The 24,621-nt window shown below is 34.6% G+C and overlaps 1 pseudogene; it reads left to right on the top strand.

The window, feature by feature from the left end:
- Positions 1-1,219: 1,219 nt before the first annotated feature.
- LOC140502443 (dol-P-Glc:Glc(2)Man(9)GlcNAc(2)-PP-Dol alpha-1,2-glucosyltransferase-like) lies at positions 1,220-11,227 on the top strand (annotated as a pseudogene).
- The last annotated feature ends 13,394 nt before the right edge of the window (positions 11,228-24,621 follow it).

Genomic DNA, 24,621 nt, shown 5'->3' with positions numbered 1-24,621 from the left:
CTCCTTTTCCTAATGGAATGTCATATTCTAATCCCTCCACTCTTTTAATGTAGAAGCTGCAAGGTCCTGTGTAATCCTTACTATAGTTCCTTGATATTTGAATTGCTTCTTTCTGGCTGCTTGCAGTATTCTCTCATTGACCTGAAAATTCTGGAGTTTGGCTTCAACATTCCTTAGCATTTTCAATTTGAGTTCTTTTTAAGGAGGTGATTGGTGGATTCTTTCCATAATTACTTTGCCCTCTGGTTCCAGGACCTCAGGGCAGTTTTCCTTGATGATTTCTTAGAAGATACTGTCCAGGCTCTTTTACTCCATCATGACTTTCTGGTAGACCAATAATTCTTAGATTTTTTTCTCCTGGATCAATTTTCCAGGTCAGTTGTTTTTCTAATAAGATACTTTATATTTTCTTCTATTTTTTTCATTCTTTAGATTTTGTTTGACTAGTTTTTGATGCATCATAGAATCATTGACTTCTACTTGCTGAATTCTAATTTTTAATGAATTTTTTCTTCAGTTTGCTTTTGTACTTCCTTTTCCATTTGTCCGTTGCTCCTTTTAAGGAGTTATTGTGTCCAATTAGGTTTTGTACCTCCTTAACCATTTGGGCAATTTTACTTTTTAAGGAGAAATTCTGTTCATTGAATTCTTTTTTTTTCTGTCAATTGTCTTTTTAAAATCATTGATCAGTTTTTCTTCTACCTCTCTAATTTGGCTTATAAATTCCTTCTTGAGCTCTTCTAAAAATGCTTTTTGGGATTGAGATTAGTTCCTATCTCCTTTTGAGGTTTCAGATGTAGATAAAGGGTCAATATTTACCTCTTCTGAATTCATAATTTTATCTTCCCTGTCCCTCTAATAAGATTCTATAGTCTTTTACTTTTTTAATTTGCTTCTTGCTCATGGTGATTGCCTTTTTCCTGGATTTTAAAGAGCATCTATTTATGGGGCACAAGGGATTCTGTCCCACATTTCTTGTGCTGGAAGCTAGGGCCTGGTTTCTGGCTTTGTGTGCTGTGTTCTCTGGTTCTTTCAGCTAGAAGCTATATAATGTTGTATCTTACCTGGTGCTGAGCTGGCTGGTGTGTGCCAAGCCGGAGGCCATGTGATGTCTTTCTGAGTTTCCCTCTGATTTACACTGAAACTTGCAGCAAGTGGTGTAGGGGAGGAAAGGTCTCACCACTGGAAGATTCCTTCTCCCCTAGGGCTGTGCTAGAGCATGACTAAGCTCAGTGGCTGGTGTGCCCCCATCTTTGCTGGTGTCTACTCAATTCCTCTGGATGTGCTAAGGCAAGCCTGTGGTCCTGCTGTTGATGCTTACAAGCTCTACCCCCTTGATGTTCAGGATCTTCTGAAGTGGACTTGCAGAGTTGCCTCTGGTCCTGCACTGGTTCCCTTCAGCCACATTAAGAGAGAACCTTCCTGGAATCTCCCTAGCCTCCTGAGCTAAAAGACTGCTGTACCCCTTCTGCTGACCCCAGTATTCCAGAATTTCTCCTTGGGCAATATTTTCTGTGTTTTCCAAGGTCAACAAGGAGAGGGTGAAAGCACTTACAGTATACTCCACCATCTTGTTTCAAGTATGTGACTTTCAAACATTTAGTCTATAGTCTGATAGCCCCAGGAATAGCTGCCACTGGTTCCATGGGGCCTGCACTTCTCTCTCATCTAGCTCTGCCACACTTCCATCCTATGCTGAGAGGTGTGGGAATCAGTCTACCCAGGGCACTCCCTTTCTGCTGTGGCTGAGTCTTGAGTTTTTTCAGCCCTTGTGCTCTGAGTTCCTACATCCCAGTGTAGCAGATCATTCCCCTCTACCTTCCTGGTTATTCTGGGCTAGAAATCTGCCACACTCTATCACCTAGTGGATTCTGCCACTCTAAAATTTGTTCAGATACTCTTTTTAGCTGCATCTGAAGGAATTTGTGGAAGAGCTCAGGGGAGTCCCTGCTTTCACTCTGATATCTTGGCCTACAATAGTGTTTTCAAGCCATTTTTACCTGGCAGTGTTTGAGGCCTGTCCTTAGCAATATTCCTAGATCATCATCTCTTCCTCCATGCTCCTTAATATGGCAATAACCACAGCAAATACTGTTGAGTAAGAATTCTGAAATGTTTTTGTTTTCTCTGTTAAATATTATGTCAATATATGTTCATTACATAGTTTATCTATTAGTGAGATTTGTGCCATCAACATTAAAATTATTAGTGAAACTCAAGTAACACACAAAATGTTTAAATATTTTTTCATGACTTTGGATCTCTAAGCATATAATTAGTTATTGGTTCTACTTTGATTCTTCTTAGCAATAGTTTCATTGAGAAAAATAATGCATTCATTTTTTGTTTTCCGTAAGGACATTAAAATGACTGGTTTGTGATTAAGAAATATACTTCAGTTGATGTTGAATATTATAATTTTCTCTGAAACAGAATGAGAGCTAGTTATTTATGTATTGTAAACTTCATTTGTACTTGCTAGTTATATTATCAATATAGAAGCAGCTTTGATGCTGAAAACTTGATTAAAGTATGTTTTTTTACAAGAACAACTCTTTAGTTCAGTAATTCTGGATTGTCTGGGGTGAATTTATAGGAATATATGATCAAAATCCCATAGGCTGTGTAGGCATAGATGGATCACCATCTCTATCAATTGATGGTATATCCATATCAATGAAATCATAAAACTGTTGCAGTGTTGGATTATTTCTGGGTAAACTAATATCTTGTTTTGTACATAGTAATTCTTATCAAATCCTTGTTGAATTTATTGTTGAGGCATTACACATAAATAATGAGGATACAAAGCAGTTTACAAAATCTTTCCATGACATATAAACTATAATTACTATTTAGGAATTTAGCTTGAACTAATGGAGAAAACTTGTATTTTTGTTTTTATTATAGTGTCTGCTTATTCACCAAATAACGAGATGCTGAATGCACTATGATTAAATCACACTAAAAAACCAAACTACTGTATATATTAAGGTAAAAATAGTTGTTCAACTCTCCCTCCTCTACATATTTTTGTACTTGTCATGGGACATTTCAAAATATTACCCCTTTTGCATATCTGATGAGAGCAAGAGTTTTGAAATGCTTTTCTTCATTAAAAGAGCTTGCTTCGACAGATATCCTGCAGTAACTGTGCTGAGCACAAGTGTAGGGAAACACAAAGAAATGCTGGAGGGATACATAAGAAGACAATGTTTTCTTCAAATCAAAGATTCACAGAAAATAGAGCAACTGAAATATTTCGCTATAAACAGGTTTTTGTATTAGAGTCACAAAGCTTTTCTAGTGTAGGCAGTTATTTTATTTTTCAGAGAATACATTGGATTAAAAGAGTTGTTATATGATGTATTAGCATCTTGTGTTGATGCTAATAACTAGATGATAGTTAAAGGAAATATGAAACCAAAAAAAATAGTATTTCCTTCAGGCTATAGAAATTAGAACAAAACATTATGCTGATCTAAAGCCAAGCATTTCAAATTACAAAAATAGTAAAAGAAAATGAGAAAGACAATAAGCATATTCATTTACATGTTATCATGAGCACATGTGCAAAATTATTATTTAATTTTGTAACATTAAAGAGTTCCAAATGCTCAGCACTCATAGAGACATGTATAAAAAGAACAAAACAAATGATCTTTTCCCTGTTGCATACATATTGTAGTCTATTAATGTATGTAATGTCAGGACACATTCATCTAAGAGAATTGCTATAGAAGAAAACTGATTTTCACTTTGATCAACCTAGTACTGCACATATAAACAGTCTGATTCTCAGATGGCTGGCATGTCATCATGCTCATTCACTATGCTCATTCTTGAAGTTTTTTCTAGCTCGATAGGTCCCTCCAGTAGTTATTCCCTACTGGTATATCAGTTGAAAACCCAAAGTTATCTCACAGCTACAATGAGACATTTTAAAGGATATGTATGTATGTAGCTAGTTGGCTCAGTAGATAAAACACTAACCTTGGCATCTGGAAGACCTGAGTTTAAACCTGACCTCAGCCACTGTGGCATCAAGGTGACATTCACCATGCCTACACCAGCCATGAATATTCTGGTGTAATTCTGAATCACACAATACAATAGACTCTCCACATGGATAATAGGACCAAAATATTTATTCAGATACCAGAGAGCCAAATCCCAACACCAGAAAGCCAAATTCATCATAGTGTCAAAGAAATCTATACACAATAACAATGCAAAAGGCATCAACTGCCCCAAGCCTTCCCTCTGTTAAGTTTGTCACAGACCAGCTCCCTCAAACAAATCACAAACAAGCTTTCTCCCTCACACTAGCCTGTTCTCTCTCTCTTTCTCTCTCTCTCTCTCTTTCTCTCTCTCTCTCTCTCTCTTTTTCTCTCTCTCTCTTTTTCTCTCTCTCTCTCCAGATATTCTGACTGTTCTGACCAAATTTCCTCTCAGCTGTGTTGTAGCTCTACCTCTTCCTGCTCCAGTCTTCCTGTTCCACCTGTTCAGCAAGCCACTCACACCACAAAATCCAGGTGACTCAGACTTCCTTGGGACCCAGGCTTCCATGTGACTTAAGCAGGTCACAAGGGTCTATTAATGGATGAAAAAGATCTTCCCATTGAGAAATGAAATTACATTAACAATATGCAAAAATGCATTATCAACACTTACTAGTTTTGTGACCCAGGGCAAGTCATATAATCTCTTTTTGCCTTAAACCACTGGAAAAAGAAATGGCAAATGACTCTGAAACAAAACAAAACAAAAGAAAACAAAAACACGTGGACAGTATTGACTTGTTATGGTCCATGAGGTCACAAATGTATGCATATGTGCACATATACACATTTTCATGGTACACATATATGTACATATACACACGATAGTATATATCTATATATGTGTAATAAATAAAGAGCTTTGGTAGCCCTTTTAATCAATAGCAGCATTATTTGATTATATATGTTTTAGATGATCTATAGGGGACCTCATCAGTTTGTACCTATATCATAATATTTTTTCAAGCTCCTTTTTAAAAAAATTCTTAACAAATATGCACTTTACTAGAAGAAAGGTAACAATAACAGAAGAAATAATCTACGTATAATAATCTGAAGATCCCTTAAAAGGAGTATTGCTCATTAAAACAATTTGATACTAGCTAAAAAATAAATTGGTGACTCAGTGGAATAGGGTAAGTACACAAAAAGCAATAATAAATCATGAAAATAATCTCCTTTCTGATAAAGCTAATGACTCCAATTCCTGAGATAAGAACTTGCTATTTGGCATAAAATTCTGGGAAAATGGGAAAATAATATAGCAAAAACTACACATAGGCCAACATCTCATACTCTATTCCAAGAAAAGTTCAAAGTGGTTACATAATTTAGACATAAAGGATGGTAGCATAAGTCAATTAAGAGAGCGATGAATAGATGACCTGACAATTCTATGGAGAAGGAAAGAATTTATAACTAAAGAAGAGATAGAGAATATTATGAAATGCAAAATGGATAATTTTTATTACATTAAATTTTAAAAGGTCTTGTAAAAAAAAGTCCTCATTTCTCAAATATACATAGAACTGAGACAAATTGGTAAGAATACATTTCCCACCCAATTAATAAATGATCCACAGGTAGTTTTCAGGTGAAGAAATCAAAGCTATCTATAATCATATGAAAAAAATGCTCTAAATCACTATTGATTAGAGAACACAAATTAAAAGAAACTCTGAGGTACCATACCATACCTAACACATTGGTTAATATGACAAATCAAGCAAATAATAAATGGTGGAGATGTGGGAAAATAGAACACTAATGCATTATTGATGTAGTTGTGAACTGATCTGTCCATTCTGGAGAGCAATTTTGTACTGTACCTAAAGGGCTATAGAGCTCTGCATACTCTTTGATCTAGGGATGCCACTACTAGGTCTGTATCACAAAGAAGTAATAAAAAAGTGAAAAGGGCCCAATGTACAAAATTATTTATAGCAGCACTTTTTGTGGTGGCAAAATTTGGAAACTGAGGGGAAGCCTAACACTTGGGGAATGGCTGAACAAGCTGTGGTATATGTGGTATATGAATGTATTGTAATGCCATTGTGGTATCAGAAATAATAAGCAGGTTGGTTTCAGAAAAATCCAGAAGGACTTATACGAATGAATGAATATTGACTAAAGTGAGTAGAACGCATATATCATTGTACATAGTAACAGCAACATTGTGCAGTGGTCAGCTATGAAAGACTTAGCTCTTCTAAGCTATATGTTGATTCAAGACAATTCCAAAAGTCTTATGATGAAAAATGCTATCCACATTCAGAAAGAGAGAGAACTATGGTGTCTGAATGAAGATTGAAGCATACTATTTTCACTTTCTTTTTTGCTTTATGCTTTTTCTTTCCCATGATTTTCCCTCTTTTATTCTGATTTTTCTTTCACAATGTGACCAATGTAGCAATATGTGTAATATAATTATTGTACATATATAACCTATATCAGATGCTTATTGTCTTGAGGAAGGGTGAAGTGAAGGAGGGATGGGGGAAAATTTGGTGCTCAATATCTTACAAAAGTGAGTGTTGGAAAAAAATTTTTTTAAGTGTATTGCTATTCAATGATGGTATAACATGTATTATTAAAGCAGTGAAAATTAGATTTAAAGAGACTTCTTTTAAAGAATAGGATTATTTCCTTTAAACAGACATACGACTTCTCCCCTGAGAACTGTTTTGCCTGGAAGAATACTGGGTGGGAAAATTTCAGCAGCTGGCATGATAATGAGTCCACTTCATTGCAAATGAGTTCATTATTATTCCTTTCCTGCAGTCTTGTAATTCACACTTACATGGCATCTATACATAAATAAAAATAGATATTATATATAGCTTAACACTGGCAATGAACAAGAACAACATTTACAAACATAAAGGACAGTTTGGGAACAGTATGCAAATGTGAACAAACTGATAAGGGAAAGAAAAAGTGTTAGAAATAAAATCAACTAAGTTTCCATATTGGTTTCCATTTAGGATATAAGAGTCCCTGTTTAGGAAAAAAGCATTCAAGTGGCCATTGATTCTCCACTTCTCACAATGTTTCAGCTTTGTTTAAACATGAATTAAATGGGAATGAATAATCTAATATGCTCCTCCTCTTTTTGTCTGGCAAGTTCTAGGAGAAAGAACATTGGAAATGGAGGATAGCTTAACTAATGATAAAGTTAGATGGCTTTAGAACTAGTTAAGTGTCTTTACCCAAAAAAGTAGTTATCAATTGCTTTACATCAATTTGTTAGGGCAAATGACCTCTATGATGTCTTCTAATTCTATAATTCTGTGATATCATGTTTCTGTGGATGAGGTTCTGTAGAACAGTATTTTATTTGACCAAAATTTTGAGAATATTTCAAGGAAAATTTGATGAAGTAAAACTGAAAATGTAAATAAGAATCTGCTTGTGAAGGTCCATAAATATTACTCTGACAATATTGTCGATTGAAGAGTTTTGAGCAGAGAAGTGACAAACTAACTTAATTTCCTTTATTTCTTAAAATGGCACTAATAGAAATAACTTGCAGTGCTTTAATATTTTCCAATAACTTTCTACTCTGTGATACAAAGCAGGCACTATATAAATTCCCTCCCTGCCTCCTAAGATAGCCTATTACACTCCAAGGATAAGATTTGCAGTGAATATCATTGCAGTCTTCAGGTAAAGGAAGTGTTATGTTGTAATGATTGGTCCCTAAAAGTAGAAGAAGGAAGACTAAGTAGAAGGAGAGACAAATAGGTGGGTGGGAAGTGGGAGGCCAACTTCAATTTGAAGTAAGAAAAAAATTCCTAGGAGTCAAAACTTTCCAAAAATGGAATGGGCTGCCTCTGGAAATAGTGAACTCTCCCACTAGATAGCTTTAAGTGTAGATTAGATGACCATTTGTCAAACCTGGGACCTACTTCATATGGATGTTAGACTAGATGAGCTCCTTTCACTTCTCTAGGCTTTGATTTCTCTTCATTTATACAATGGGGCAGTGAAGTACTTGAGAACCTCAAATTTTTCTTCTAGAAATAAAGTGATAAATATCAATGATCATTTGATGAGCAAGATATTGTTATTTGAAATGAAATATACACTGGTGATTCATAGGAATAATTTGTTTTCCATAGAAGTTTGGAAAATCATACATTATAATCACATAGGGCATATGATTGAGTAACCTTATCAGAAACAAAACATAACAATGTCAATTCCCAGGAGGTCTCTGACTTAGCAAATCAAAACATGCTTCACATGATAAAGAAGCACAACAGCTCTAAATTATTTAAAATTAGAATTTGGAAACGCAGAGATGCTCTGATTTGGGTATATTAAAAGGTAAGTATTGAAATTTCTGAGAATTGAAGAAAACATGATCATTTAAAGGACCACAAATTAAACACATGCCAAATTGCTTAGCTGCAGCACTTCAGAAAAATAGTTTTGAAAAATAGGTGACATTAGACATTCTTTCAGAAATAATTTATGAAAAATAGGAAAGCCAAATAATACTATCAGAATAAAAGCCTTCAAAAACATAACAGAAGAAAGGAAACACTCAAGAGGAAGCAGACTTGAAAAAATGAGAAAGAATAAACCCATGGCATCTCACGAACAGCCAAAGTGGGGACTGAATTTGTTTAAATTACATTGAGTAAAATGCCTAAAAGAGGTTTATTTTTTTTTAAGAAATGTGATCAGTTCTGAAGAGAATAGATATGAAAGACAATTCAAAATAATTTATTAGGAATTAATAATTTAATGTGAATTGTGTTTTGAGATATATACAACAGTTAGCCCATTAGTACAATCTATGGGTAAGTAGACAAAGGAAAACATTGCTTATACTTAGTGCATTACTAATAATTATTTGGTGAGGAAAAGAGAGTGAATGGAAAAGATCTGAGAGGATCACATTGAGAAGTAGAACATGTCGTAAATAATGAAGAAGAAACAATAAAAAAAAACTTCATGCCACTTTATACTTGTCATGAACTCATTAGGAAAATATCAATATTATAGGCATTTTCTAGGTCTGCACCTTAAATCTTCTCAAGTGTTTTAAGATTCAACTATAAAAGCAAACTAAAGAATCATATTTTAGAACAAGATTTCTTAAACTTTTTCCACTAGTGATCCCTGTTCATCCAAGAAATTTTTATGTAGCCCCACGTATATGGGTTTATAAAGCAGGAATACAAATCAAATATTTACCAATAGTAAATCATAAATTTTCAAAACAATTCCTTGGTATACATATAACTGTACAATTTCTTTAAGATGAAAGCAAATTTGCATACTGAGATGGATTGCTTGTTTATTTTTACATAAAGAATTAAAGCTTGACTGAATATTTGATACTGCAGGACATTGAGCATCATCAACATTTTCCAGAATTGGTTGATATTTTGATTTTACAGTCCTTAACAGTGAACTCTTTGCATAAATACATACAGCAAAATGGCAGAAGTATGCTTAGGGATATTTCAGAAATTATTGGTAACTCTGTTCTAATCCCAAGTCAAAACTCATTTAATGATTTTTCTAGGAAACTCAAGTTTTAAATCTGTGTCATTTGATAATTTAGCAAATTCATCTTGAATTTTTAACAACAGGTGACTAACATTTTTTATTTCAATTGAATATGGTTTATGAATCCAACTTAGTTTTTATAATCAAAATTTGAAGGGAACTCTTTCAGAAACTGTGTTTCTAGGCAATTCAGATGATCAATTCTAACTCTTATAATTAAATATTTCAGAAGGTTATTTTCAACTATAAAATCATCCATAGATGAAAATATTTCTAAAAAACTGTTTTCTAACTTCGGTAAATTGTTGTCTACATGAAAGGATCTATTGCTTTCTGTCTTGCAAGTTTTCCAGTCACCTGGTCATGCACATCTCCTATTTCTGGTCTGTCAACCTAAGACACAGACTTCTGGCCTGAAAAATGGATTTGGCTTGGAGACAGTTGATATTTGGGTGAAGATAGAAGAACTTGAAGGTTACTATTTTTCAGGAGCCCTAAGCTATACTTTCCTGGTCTCTTGCTTCCTGTTCTCTCTCATAAACCAGGCGCTATAAGAGCCCCACATCAATGAAGTTTTCCGTTTACTACAGGTTCAGTGCTTCTTCTGGGGTTCCTTCCAGTGGGATCCCATGATCACTATACTTCCTGGTTTATAGCTGATACCTATTGGAATTGTAAAACCTGCCACTTGGGTAAGTGGATGGTCTCAACATGTAGTTTGCTCCGTAGGAATGGTCAGATTTGTTAATCTGCTCTTCAGTGTTGGCAACTTCTTTTTACCTTTTTACTTTTTTGCAGGTTACGACAGAGGAACAAGGGAATATTATTTTACAAAAATTAATGGAGGTTTGGAAGACTGAGCTACAGAATAAGGAAGATAAACTTCCATCCATCAAAGGACCACTTTCACCATGTAAGAAGATATTGTTCTTTCTTTTTGATTATGTCATGTCCATTAGGAACTTGAGTATACTTATTGTTTTAACATGACCTTATATCCTTTTAAGAATTTTATTTATTGCTTTTGTAGTTTTAAATGGTGGAATAGTTGTTGGTGATAAGAGTAATCAGGAAGTTGATATGATTTTTCCTCAGCTATTCTACTTTTTTGATTTTGCTCTCTCTCTTTCCTTCCTTCACCTGCTGTCCCCTGCAAAAATTAAAGCTTTCCTTCACTGGGCATGGAGAAATTGGACACAATTTGTTGTACTTAACTGTCTCCTTATTTTTTCATTTGGAAATTCACTTATGTTCATAAGCATTTCCTGGCAGACAACAGACATTATACATTCTATGTATGGAAAAGAATTTTCTACAGGTATGACTATGCAAAATACTTATTAGTTCCATGTTATTTGTTTGCTTGTTGGAGTATTGTTGATTCATTGAAATCCAAATCCATTTTCTAGAACATGTTTTTCATATGCTTATTTACACTCACAGTTCCTCAAAAAGTTCTTGAGTTTTCTTACTTCATATTGCCTTATGTCATCTATAATCTTAACCTTCCTGTGCCATGCCTGCCCAAGTTTCTTTATGAATTAGGTTTTTATAAGAGTATTAATTTTGTAACATTTCATCTTTTCATAAACAAGACATTTCATTGGTCAAATAATGATAGTATTCAAAGGTTTATGTGGTGATGAAACTACTATCTTGCTTCATGTAAGTAAATGTATATTTGGAACTTTTCCCCAGTGATGACAGGACTTTGTTTCATAGCAAACCAGTTGATGTTTATGTGGCTAGAAGCAATTACAAAATTTTATTTGCTCCACATAATGAAATATTGAATTAATCCAAGTATTTAAAGTCCTTTTATTTACATTAATGAATCAAGGATGTCCAAAAATTATGAAAAAGAACGGAAAAATAAGAAATGTTTATATTTACTTTAACATATATTAGGGGAAAATACCTTTTGTAACCATTTAAAACACTTAAAACCTTCTCATATGTGCACTTAAGAAGGATGATTATACATAAGTGATCTTAACAGTTAATTTTTTTTTTACATCCACTAAAATAGCAAAAGAAATTCAGATAGTTGTGATTAGTTAGATTGTAGATAGCTTTAGAGGTTTCAAATATATCAGCAAAAGTCAGTATTTATCCCATTAGAGAATTATATTAATTTAAGGAGGTTGGGAAACTTTATCAATTTAGGGACGTTTCAGATTCAGATTATTATTTAGAGTTTAATATATATGGGTAGTGCAGACTTTTAACATATTCTCATTTTGAAAATAAACATCACGACCAAATTGCACTGATAATAATTCTTGTTAAAAAGTGGATGGGACCATTGAGATGCATTACCAAAGAAGTATTAGAATAAAAATGTCTTAGAACCAATCTCGTTATTAGATTTTTAAAAGTACGGCAGTTTATTTTCTGGAGTCCTTCTATTTCAGCACCCCTAGATAAAGAAAGGTACAGATAAGATGACATTTTGAGGTTCTTTTGATCTGGTGATTATATATTATGTTAGAAATTTGTAAAGCTCAATTTTTATTAGAGTAGGAACTTGTGAAGCTCAGTTTTAACTAATTTTGTTTCTTTTATTCCTTTTTTTATTACTTATTTGTTTCTGGTTTTCTACAATTACTCCCATATATCTTAGATTTTTTCCCCCTTCCACTCCCCCTGTCCCTCCCTGAGATGGTATGCAATCTTATGTAGGTTCTACACATATGTTCTTATTAAATGCATTTTCACCTTACTCATGTTACACAGAATAATTAAAATGAATGGGAGAAACTATGAAAACAAAACAAAACATAACACAACAGAAAATAGTCTGCTTCATTCTGTGATCCAGTTCCATAGCTCTTTCTCTGTTTGTGGAAGGCATTTTGCCTCAAGAGTCCTTGGGAATTTTTTAGGTCCTTGGATTGCTGTAAAGAACTAAGTCTACCAGAAAAATTCCTGGCACACTGTGGTTGTTGCTGTGTACAAAGTTCTCCTGGTCCTACTCCTTTCATTCAGAATCAGTTCATATTAGTCCTTCCAGGCCTCTCTGAAGTCTTCTGGTTCATCATTTCTTAGAGCACAATAGTATTCCATTACATTCATATACCACAACTTGTTCAGACATTCCTCAATTGATGGACATCCCCTCAATTTTCAGTTATGAGCCACCATAAAGAGAGCTGCTACAAATATTTTTGTACATGTGAGACCCTTTCCCATTTTTATGATCTCTCTGGGTTACAGTTCTATAGGTGATATTGCCAGATCAAGGGATATGTAAATTTTTGTAGCCCTTTGGGCATCATTCTAAATTGCTCTCCAGAACGGTTAGATCAGCTCATAGCTCTACCATTAATGAATGTGTTCCAACTCTCCCGTATATTCTTCAACATTTATCATCTTCCTGTTTTGTCAGGTTAGCCAATATGATAGGTGTGATGTGGTACCTCAGAGTTGTTTTGTTTCGCGTCTCTCTAATCAATAGTAACTTAGGGTATTATTCATATGACTATAGATAGCTTTAATTTCTTCCTCAGAAAGCTGCCTGTTCATATCCTTTGACTATTTATCAATTGGGGAATGACTTGTATTCTTGTACATTTGACTCAGTTCTCTATATATTTTAGAAATGAGGCATCTATCACAGACACAAGCTGCAAAAATTCTTTCCTAGTTTTTTACTTCCCTCCTAATCTTGTTTGCACTGGGTTTGTTTGTGTAAAAACTTTTCAATTTAATGTAATCAAAATTATCCATTTTGCACTTCATAATGTTCTCTATCTCTTGTTTGGTCAAACATTTCTCCATTCTCCACAAATCTGACAAATACAGGATTCCTTGCTCCACTAATTTGTTTGTAGTATCAGTCCTTATATCTAGATCATATATCCATTTGGACTTTATTCTTGTGTACAGTGTCAGGCACTGGTCTATGCCCAGTTTCTGTCACACAGTTATCCAGTTTTCCCAGCAATATTTGTCAAACAGTGCGTTCTTATCCCAGAATCTGGGATCCTTACATTTACCAAACAGTAGATTGCTATATCCATTGACTACTTTGTCAGTGATTCTTGATTTCTCATAAAGTCATTAGCTTCTGCTTGCCCAGTTCTAATATTTAACAGATTGTTTTCTTCAATTAACTTTTGCATCTCCTTTTCCATCTGTCCAATTTTTCTTTTTTAGGAGTTTTTTCTCCAGTTAGTTTTTTACTTTCTTTTCCATTTCTCCAATTTTCCTTTTAAATTCTTCTGTGATTTCTTTTTTCATATTTTTAAAATCATTGGCCAGTTTTTCTTCCACTTTCTCAATTTGGCTTTTAAAATCCTTCTTGAGCTCTTCAAAGAATGCTCTTTGGGCTTAAGACCTGTTAATATTGCCTTCTGAAGTTTCAGATGGGTGTACAGTCTTAATGCTGACCTCTTTGGTATTCATGTTTTGTTCCTTATCCCTACAGAAAGATTCTATGGTCTCATCTTTTCTGGTTTGCTTCTTCCTCATGATGATCACCCTTTTCCTGGCTTTTAAAGTGGATCGCTTCTTCTGGGACACAGCGGCCTCTTTCCCATGTTTCTTGTGCTTAGAACTTGAGGCTTTGTGTATTGTGACCTCTGGTTCTTTCAGCTAGAATCTAAAATGCTGCACTTTACCTGGCGCTGAGCTGACTGGTGTGCCAAAGCAGAGGTCAGGTGAAGTCTTTCTGAGTTTCCCTGAAGTTACCCTGGAGATAACTGCAGTAAGTGTTGGGGAAGGGTGGTCTGACTGAGTGATGGTCTGGCCAAAGGAGATCTAGTCTCCTGATCCAAAGCATAGCCAGTTTCAGCAGTTGGTGAACCCCATCTGAGCTAGTAACTTCCTGATTCCCCTTGCTGAACTGAGGTATGCCTGGAGTCTTGGTGTTGGCAATAATGAGCTACACTCAGCTGGGGCTCAGGATCTCCTCCAGGTTCGCTGAGATGAGGCTGTGTGAGATAGCTCAAGTCCTGCACTGATCCTCTTTAGTCACAGCAAGAGGGAACCCCCTTTGCAATTTTCCAAAGCTCATAAGATAAGTTACTGTTTATCCCTTCAGCTGATCCCACTTTTCCAGGATTTTTCCTGGGGAAATATTCTCTGGGTTTTTCAAGGTCAACAAAGGGAGGGACATCTCATTTACTGATCACTCCACCATCTTTCTCCCAGAAGTTCAAGTAGGTGATTTTTAGACATTTGATCTGCAGGCTGATAGACTCAGGCGGAGCTGCTACAGTTACCTATGGTTCTGAGGTTCTCCCTTGTTCACTTACACTGGACTCCCATCCTGGGCTGATATGTTTGAGAATCTGCAGTGCTGCTGCTGCTTCAGATCTCTCAGGGCTTCCTGTCAGGCTTTGCTATGGCAAGGTCTATGCTGGTATAGCCCTTGTGTTGTATGCTGTGTGCTCCTCCAGCCCTGTGCAATGGATTCTCCATGTTGACTTTGAAGATTTTAAAGGTTTTTCAAAATACTCCTTTGGTTTATTGTAGTGTGCTGCAAGCTTGATATTAAGATGTCATTTTACTTTGACTGATTTCATGAACTCCATAGCCAAAACTTCATTACAAATAAAGCAATAAAGTCTTTTTTACACCATCATCATTGTTAGAAGTAAACTCATCTTGCAAAATTGAAATGACATTTTCTTTTTCTTGTGAATTTAGGTGTACTGCAAACTAGTAATAAAGACTCTGCCCCATTTTCATTAACATTTTAACTCCTTCTGTTTAGATATAGCCACTTATCCATAATCAAAAAATATTTTTGTCCTAAAATATAAATAAATAGGGCTGATAATTTCTCAAATAAATACTAATGTTATTGTACAAAATTACATTAGTTTGTGTTTGACTTTAAAAACTCAATGTTCCCCCTTATATACACATACAACATGATGGTGGACAAATATTATTAAAAGGCTTTTGTCTTTACTTGCTGCAATTAAACACCTTTAATTAAATTTAATACATTTAAATAAAAAATAAATAAATTTAATTAAACTGAATTTTGCAGACTATTCTTATTTCATGGAGTCTCCTATAACAAATAAGACAATTAAGTAAAGTTAATAATAGAGTAAATATTTATGAAAGTTCATGCAAAATTTATATCTGTAGGTCCACCTTATAGGTTTCAAAGTTGTTTTCAAGGTGTAATCATGTAAATTGTTCTCCAGATAGAGTTCTTTATCAATATCATTTGATTTTTTATCAATTTACAATGGTCCTCCAAATTGGCAACTTTTTTATATTGATGCTGAAATTTTTCTTCTGGTTTTGTTCACTTTATATCCATTCATATAACTCCATGTCTTTGTTCATCTCTTTCTTAATTTCTTTCAGCAAAATGGTACTACTTCGCATTTATATATTATAACTTATTCCAGCATCCCTCAATTGCTTGACATTCTGTTCATTTCTAGTATTTTTGTCTCCATGAAAAGGGATACTATTCATATTTTTAACAGAAGTGCAAATTTTAATTTCTTTGGGAAAAGGACTAGAAGTTTACTAAAAGATTTACAAAACCTTACCATAGTAACAAACTTTCTAGAAATAAGAATTCAGTTGGTCAGAAAATCTACAGGATTCTTACTGGCAAATGAAATCTATGGGTTGGAGGGAGAGAGGGGAGCATCATTCCATATTTAGTCTAAGAAACCATATTATTAACTATTCACACACATGTACACACATGCATGTTTCCACAATTAATATATATTCACATATGTATACATACTTATGTATAGATATGCACATATATGGATATGTACATATGTATATACATAGTTGTTTCTGCCTGTGATTAATTTATGAAAAAGAAACTGATAAAAAATGAAAAAAAATTAAACAAAGGTAATTTGGTTAAACATACATCAAGGGTGAAATGCCAATATACTACAATTACATAAAGAGTTTAACTAAAAAGATGAAATGAGAATTACTAGGACAACATAAGGACATCTAAGTAAAAGTATGAGGCTAATTTTTTTTAGAAAAAGAATTCCTTTTGAATGTAAGTATGAAATATTTCCCATTAATGAAATAACAATTAGTCTTTGGAATAATTTGCAAAAAGTGGAATTAGTATTGTTTTCAGTACTTCAGAATATTCTTAGGGAGAAACAAATATATTTTTCCTACTTCAGGCATCTTTTTAAAAAATTAAATCAAATTTCTTATGTCATTTGAATTAATTCTCATATTTTCTGAGGTTAATTTAGTGCTAATACATGTGATATATTTTGATTAATGTGAAGATCACTAATGACTTCAAAATATATATATAATTCCTCAAACCATTTATATGTATTTTATTTATCTCAACACTACATATTATTCAAACACATTGAACATCCGCATGAATGTCTGCTTCCTAGACTATGTTTTATCCTATTCAAAGGCTGCTACAACTTAGTAAAGAAAATTTTTGGAAAAGGTGAAAAGAAAAACATGAGACCTGTTAAAATTGGTATATATATACATTTCTGTATATATGTATTTGTTGAATATATACTATCTTCAAGCAGTAGTCCCTAGTAAGAGAAAACCTATTTTCCCTCTATTCTTTATACATGTAAGGGCACATCCAGTTAAATGGACCATTCAAGGAAAAAGTAAAATTAATTGAATTATCTTTTCTCTCCTAAAATGAATTTAGTGCTGAGGTAGAACTACGTATCCAGTAGAATCTACATTCTTATGTTTATTTACAAATGTGTATGATGGAAGCAGATTGCCAGAGTGCTCCAAAGAATTCTTACAAAATTGTTTGAATCCTCAAGAAAAATATTACAATTTTTGATGTACCCGGAACTATGGAATGATTTATTCATCTCCTTAGTTCATTTCAACCTACATTTTTGGACAACAATCTTTAGTGAAGGTATTGTGAAGTCTGAGGATGTAATATTTGGTTTTGCTCCAGAATTGGTGACATGATCCAGGAAAACAATTTAGTGACACGAATAATATCTGATTGAAAGGGCACCACATGTAGTGCTAAAGGGTGAGAACCAATTATGGTGGCCTACTCTTAAAATCTTTACCATCAAGGAGGCTGAGGTTGGTGAACTGTTTGAGCTCTGATGTTCTAAGCTGCGGTGGGGTAAAGTTCATTCAATGCCTTTGTTAAATCTGGAATTAATGTGATCAACATCAAGGATTAATGTGCACCAAACTGCCAAAGAAGGGGGAAACCATTTTTCATCAGAAATGGAGAAGATTAAAGTTTTTGTATGGATTAGTAGCTTTCTGGGTCATATGAACGGCCTTGGTAGTTCCAATCTGAATGAGATAGGAAAAGCTAGAAAAAAAAGATAAGGAAGGAAGGAAAGAAGGAAGGAAGGGTGGAAGGAAGTAGGGAGGGAGGGAAGGAAGGAAGAAGGAGTATTTTTCTATAATATTTGGTATAACCCAATTTTGAAAGTATAGGCCAAAAGAGAATTAAGTTGAAATAAACCAAAGTTCACTTGTTAACTTAAAGAAAAAGAAAGCTAATTCTCAAGGGTTGTTAAAACTGTTGTACAAAAGTATGACTATACAAAAGAGAATAATTAAATTAATACAGAAGAATGGTTCTAATCAAATAAATATGCATTCAATTACTTTTTGGTTATTTCAAAAGGAAAGAGATTTGTATATCAACTCAATTAAAGAGCTTTTGCTCTTTCAGTGAACCATAAAAATACAATATTCCCCATTAGGGCAAAAGGCTTATGTTGCCCAGACAAAAGAGTGATGCTTCATAAATTTATAAGTATGTTCACTCACCCCCTACAGTGCTTGTATAATTAACTTTTATTATTAAAGTGAAGACTAATTAAATAATTGTTTGATTAGCTCTTTCCATTTTGATTCCTTTTATAGAGAATGCCTCTTGTAAAAAGAAGTGACTTCCTAATAAAATGTGGTTGTTGCTCTCAACAATATTTTGATGATTTCTCAATCATTAGCATTCGATACTGTAGACCTAGAGCAGAGGATCTTAACTTCTTTTGTGTTATAGGCCCTTTTACCAGTTCTGTGATACCTATTGACTCCTACATAGAATAATGTTTTTGATGAACAAAACAAAATATGTAACATTTAAAAACAAAATAATATCATTGAAACAGAGTGATCATATTGTTGATACACACACACACACACACACACACACACATATATGTTGACAGAAGTTAAGATAATATTCCCTGACCAGAAGAATAAGCTATATTCTCTGATTTGTTATATTTGTTGTTGTCATTCAGTCTTTTCAGTTGTGTCAAACTCTTCTTGATCCCACTTGAGGTTATCTTTGCAGAGATACTGGAGTGATTTGCCATTTCCTTCTCCAGTTCATTTCATAGATGAGGGAACTAGGATTTAGTGGCTTGTGCATGGTCACAGAGCTAGTAAGTGTCTTAGACCAGATTTGAGTTTAGGAAGTTGTCTTTCTGGCTTCAGATATGACATGCTATACATTGTGACACCTAACTACCCTTTCTGATCAGTAAATACTAGTAAACAGGTATAATATAAAAATTTCATAAAATCAGTAAATCAGCCAAGTGAAAGCACACATAATATACATTTTTCTTAAATTTGTGGGTCAAGAAGGCTCTCTGAAATAATCACATCCTAAAAAAAGAGAATTAATCACACATCTTGTCTTAGTTTCCAGATAATTTGAAAATTATGGCAGAACTAAATATTAACAACTCAAAGAAAAGAAGCAATAACTTGCAAGGCAAGAAACTTGAAGTAAGTGAAATATTTCTGACAAAAAATCAGGAAGGCAGGCAACTATTACATACTTTCTTTCAAAGAAATCAGAATCAGAGGACATATGGTATCTCCAGATAATATTTATACATTTAGAACTATAACACATTATATGGGAATTAGTAAAGATAAATGATATGATCTGGACCTCAGCTGAAATTTATCAAGATCAAACAATCAAACCAAAAAATGCAACTGTAAAATAGTTAAGCAAAAATCTAGAGTGATGTGCTTTAAGCTCAAAATTGAAAGTTTATAAGAATACAACAGGAATTGAAAGAAGGGAGAGGTAATAGATATATGAAGAGTCCAGGAAGTTTTCATAGATAAAGCAAAAGCTGAACAAAACTTTAAAAGATGGCTAGAATTTTATGAAAGGCCAGGATGTTAGGCATCCTGTGTAGGAGAAATGCATGGAGGGAAAAGGCATAGAGACAGTAAAATATTGAATTTGAAAAACTATATATATATGTATATATATATATATATATATATATATATATATATATATATATATATATTCTGTATTTAAACACCATAAAAGAACATTTCTATAGATAGAACTGAAAGCACAAAAAAAAGCATTCTATATGTAACTGTGAATTTCTGTTTCATACTACTTGCTTTTTTAAAGCTTATAACACACATAACTTTTAAAACTGCCTTGCTTATCTCGGCTTCTCTCTGAAATTCTGTCTCATCTCTTCACTTTTTAAATACTTCAATGACACTCCTTTCCTGATATGATTTTTCCTAGTGCTCTTCTATTTCACAGCCCACCCCCCCACAATTAAACCAAAAACGAAAAAAGAAAGTTACAAATAAGCTTAGTCAAAAAATCAATGAATACACAATATATCGTGCTTTAAAATGTATTTCTCTTCATCTTCAGGCAATCACCCCTTATGTCAGTAAGTTGTTAGCATATTTCATCATAGATTCTTCTAGAAATATTTTGTCATTTTATTGATCAGAGTTAAGTTTTTTAAGAGCAATTTTTTATTATAATATTGCTTCTTTGGATTTGCTGCCCTTACTCTAATTCAATTTGTACTAGCTAGGATTCTATTTAATAATTTTATTAGTATGTAGAGTGAAATAATGTTATATTCATATTACACTATTTACTCAGGACTTCCATAATTTTATCAAATATCTCTTAAGATTCTTGTTTTTGGGGGCAGAGTCAAAAATATCTAAAAGCACAGATATTCTAGAGCACTCATGCCAAACCTAGCCAAATACTTGTAAAAAAAAATGGCTCTAAACAAATTGTGAAGCCGTAGAACCCACAGAATGATGGAGTGAAGCAAACCACCAGCCCAAGACAGCCTGTAAAATCACAGAGAAGTGTTTATCACACCACACTGGGAGCAGGGTACAGACCAGTGCGGGCTGCAAGTGTACAGAGGGTACCTGAGTAGGCCTGTACTGAGTAGGGGACTGAATTTCTCACATCTGTGGTGGTTTACAGACTTCATGACACCAAAATGCTGAGGATAAATTGGAAGGTCAGGGAAAAACCTGTAGACCCAGTGCAGGAAAGTGGAGTGGTCTCTCCCCAACCCCAGAGCAGCAGAGGAACCCTCCACAGCCACAGCAGCAGCAAGGGCAACTGCAGCCACTGTTTCTAGAGCTCTAGGTCCACAGATTGTGGGGGGATCAAGCAGCTGACAGAAAACCTCCCACCCCCACTGGAAGCAGAGAACTACCTTGACAAAGAGCTCAATAGTCAAGTAAATGGCTGGGGAAATGAACAAAAACAAGAAAAAGATTCAGAGTATATAGAATCTTACTTTGGTGACAAGGAAGACCAAAGCATGCAAACACAAGAAAACAAAGTCAAAACTCCTCTATCCAAAGTCTTCAAGAAAAATATTAATTTGTCTCAGGTCATGGAAGAGCTCAAAAAAATGATTTTGAAAATCAAGTAAGAGAAGTAGAGAAAAAATCGGTAAGAGAAATGAGAGTCATGAAAGAAAATCATACAAAGCAAGTCAACAGCTTGCTAAAGGAGACCCAAAAAAATACTGAAGAAAATAACACTTTAAAAAACAGACTAACCCAAATGACAAAAGGGATCCAAAAAGCCAATAAGGAAATGAATACCTTGGAAGACAGAACTGACCAGATGGGAAAAGAGATCCAAAAGCTCACTGAAGAAAATAATTCCTTTAAGATTAGAATGGAGCATATGGAAGCTAATGACTATGAAAAATCAAGAAGTTATGAAATAACACCAAAGGAATGAAAAAATAGAAGGCAATGTGAAGTATCTCATTGGAAAAACATCTGACCTGGAAAGTAGACCTAGGATACATAATTTAAAGATTATAGGACTAACTGAAAGCCAAGATCGACAAAAGAGCCTAGACATCATCTTTAGGGAAATTATCAAGGAAAACTGCCCTGATATTCTAGAACCAGAGGGTAAAATAAATATTGAAAGAATCCACCAATCACCTCCTGAAAGATCCAGAAAGAAAAACTTCTAGGAATACTGTAGTCAAATTCCAGAACTCCCAGGTTGAAGAGAAAATATTGCAAGCAGGCAGAAAGAAATAATTCTAATATTGTGGAAATATGATCAGAATAACACAAGATCTAGCAGCTTCTACATTAAGGGACTGAAGGGCTTGCAATATGATACTACAAAAGTCAAAAGACCTGGGATTAAAACCAAGTAGCACCTACCCAGAAAAATTTATTATAATACTCAGGGGAAAAAAACAGTGATTCAGTTAAATACAAGGCTTTCAAGAATTCTTGATGAAAAGATCAGAGCTGAATAGAGAACCTGATTTTCAAACACAAGAATCAAGAGAAGCATGAAAAAGTGAACAGGAAAGAGAAATCATAAAGGATTTAGTAAAGTTGACCTGTTTACATTCCTACATGGAAAGATGAAATTTGTAACTCATGAGACTTTTCTCAGTATTTGGGTAGTATTTGGAGGGATTATACATACATACATTCATACATATATATATATATATATATATATATATATATATATATATATATATATACGCAGAGAGAGAGAGAGAGAGAGAGAGAGCACAGGATGAGTTGAATAGGAAGGGATAAAATCTAAAAAATAAAATTAAAGGGTGAGAGAGGAATATATTGGGATGAGAAAGGGAGAATTGGAATGGGGTAAATTATATCTCATAAAAGAAGAAGTAAGAAAAAACTTTTTCAATGGAGGGGAAAAGAGGGAGGTGATAGGGACAAAGTGAAGCTTACTCTCATCACATTTGGCTTAAGGAGGGAATAACATGCACACTCAATTTGGTATGAAAATCTCTTAAACTACAGGAAAGTATGAGAGAAGGGAATAAGTTGAGTATGGGGGAGTGATAGAAGGGAGGGCAAATGGGAGGGGGGTAATTAGAAGTAAACACTTTTGGGGAGGGACAAGGTCAAAAGAGAGAATAGAATAAATGTAGGGCAGGATAGGATGGAGGGAACTAGAGTTAGACTTTTAAAACATGACTTTTATGGAAGTATTTTGCATAACTACACATGTATAACCTATACTGAATTGCTTATCTTCTCAGTAGGGATAGGTGGGGAGGGAAGAAGGGAGAGAAGTTGTAACTCAAAGTTTTAATAGTGAATGTTAAAAATGTATTTACATGCAACTGGAAAATACAGGCAATGGGGTATAGAAATCTGTCTTGCCTTAAGGAAAATAGAGGAGATGGGGTTAAGGGAAGGGAGGGCTATGATAGAAGGAAAGGCAGATTGGGTGAAGGGGTAATCAGAATTCATGGTGTCTTGGGATGGGGGAGGAGAGAGATGGGGAGAAAATTCGGAACTCAAAATCTTGTGGAATGAATGTTGAAAACTAATAACAAATAAATTATTTTTAAAAAAATATTCTTTTTTTTTTATTTTTCCCCCTTTCAGATTCACTTCATGACTAGGGAAATAGTTTTACTTTTGACTATTCCTTATTTGTTATTCTTCTTCTTAACCTTGGTCAACTTTTTTCCCTCTTGGGTTTGATAAATTTCTCTCTCCAACTCTGTGTGTGTGTGTGTGTGTGCGCGTGTTTGCATGTGCATGTGCTTGCATGTTTGTATTTGTGTATGTGTATGTGTATTTAACTTGGAAAGATGAATAAATTATAGAAATTATTGATCAGTAGAAAAATAAATTATGGAAACAAGACATCATCTAAAGAAAGAGCAAAAAATTTCACAAAAATTGCAAATAGAGACTAAAGGAAAAAAAAATTCCATGAGGACTATATTTCCCTTTCTGATAAAAGCTAGGTTTAGAGCACTCCAAGGGGGAGGAGCCAAGAGGGTGGAGTAGAAAGATACACATATGCTTAGTTCTTACCCCACAGCCCATAAAATACCTGTAAAGAAGAACTCTCAACAAATTCTAGAGCAGCAGAAACCACAGAACAATGGAGTAGAGGAGATTTCTGTTCCAGAGAGACCTGAAAAACCAACAGGAAAGGTCTGTCACACACTGGACAGAAATCTCCTCCACTCCATTGTTTTTCTGAAAAGACCCTCTCACTGACCTTTGGCGCCTGTGGGTTGAGGGATCTGCTCTTCTCGGTGCCGTGTGGTCAGAGGGGAGTGAGTTGTCCCCCTAACTCAGGCCCTCTCAGGAGGCAGCAGCAGAGGCAGCAGTGGACAAGGTCTCCCAAAGCAGGCAGTAGCCCGCATCCATTGTTGAAGGTCTCCTGGTAAACCCCCTGAGGGAACTGAGCCTGGTGAGGCTGCCCTGCCCCGACCTGAGAAGCTGAACTTAATCTCACACTGAATAGCAGCCCTGCCCCAGTCTAAAGCCCTAGGATTGGGAGCAGCACATTTGAATCTCAGTCCCCAAGTGCTGGCTAGGCAGAACTGGAGGCGAGATGGTTGTGCAGAGGAAACTCAGAAATCAAGTAACTGGTTGGAAAAAGGCCCAAAAAAAGGGAAAAGAATAAGACCATAGAAGGTTACTTTCTTGGGGAAGAGGTGTCTCCCCCCATCCTTTTGGATGAGGAAGAACAAGGCATATTGTCAGAGGAAGTCAAGGCCTCTGCCTCCAAAGGGAACTTAAAATGGGCTCAGGCAATAGAAGACCTTAAAAAACAAGTTAGCAAATTCCTAAAGGAGAACCAAAAAAATGCTAAGGAAAATAACAGCTTTAAAAAGAGGATAACTCAATGGGAAAAAGAGGTCCAAAAAGCCAACAAGGAGAAGGAGGTTTTAAAAAGCAGAATTAGCCAAATGGAGCAGAAGGTTCAAAAACTCACGGAAAAAAAATAATTTGTTGA

The sequence above is a fragment of the Notamacropus eugenii genome, chromosome 4 (genome assembly GCF_028372415.1).
Source record: "Notamacropus eugenii isolate mMacEug1 chromosome 4, mMacEug1.pri_v2, whole genome shotgun sequence".
Lineage (NCBI taxonomy): Eukaryota > Metazoa > Chordata > Mammalia > Diprotodontia > Macropodidae > Notamacropus > Notamacropus eugenii.
Note: the sequence above shows the minus strand (reverse complement) of the source record. Positions and strands in the feature narration are given on the sequence as shown.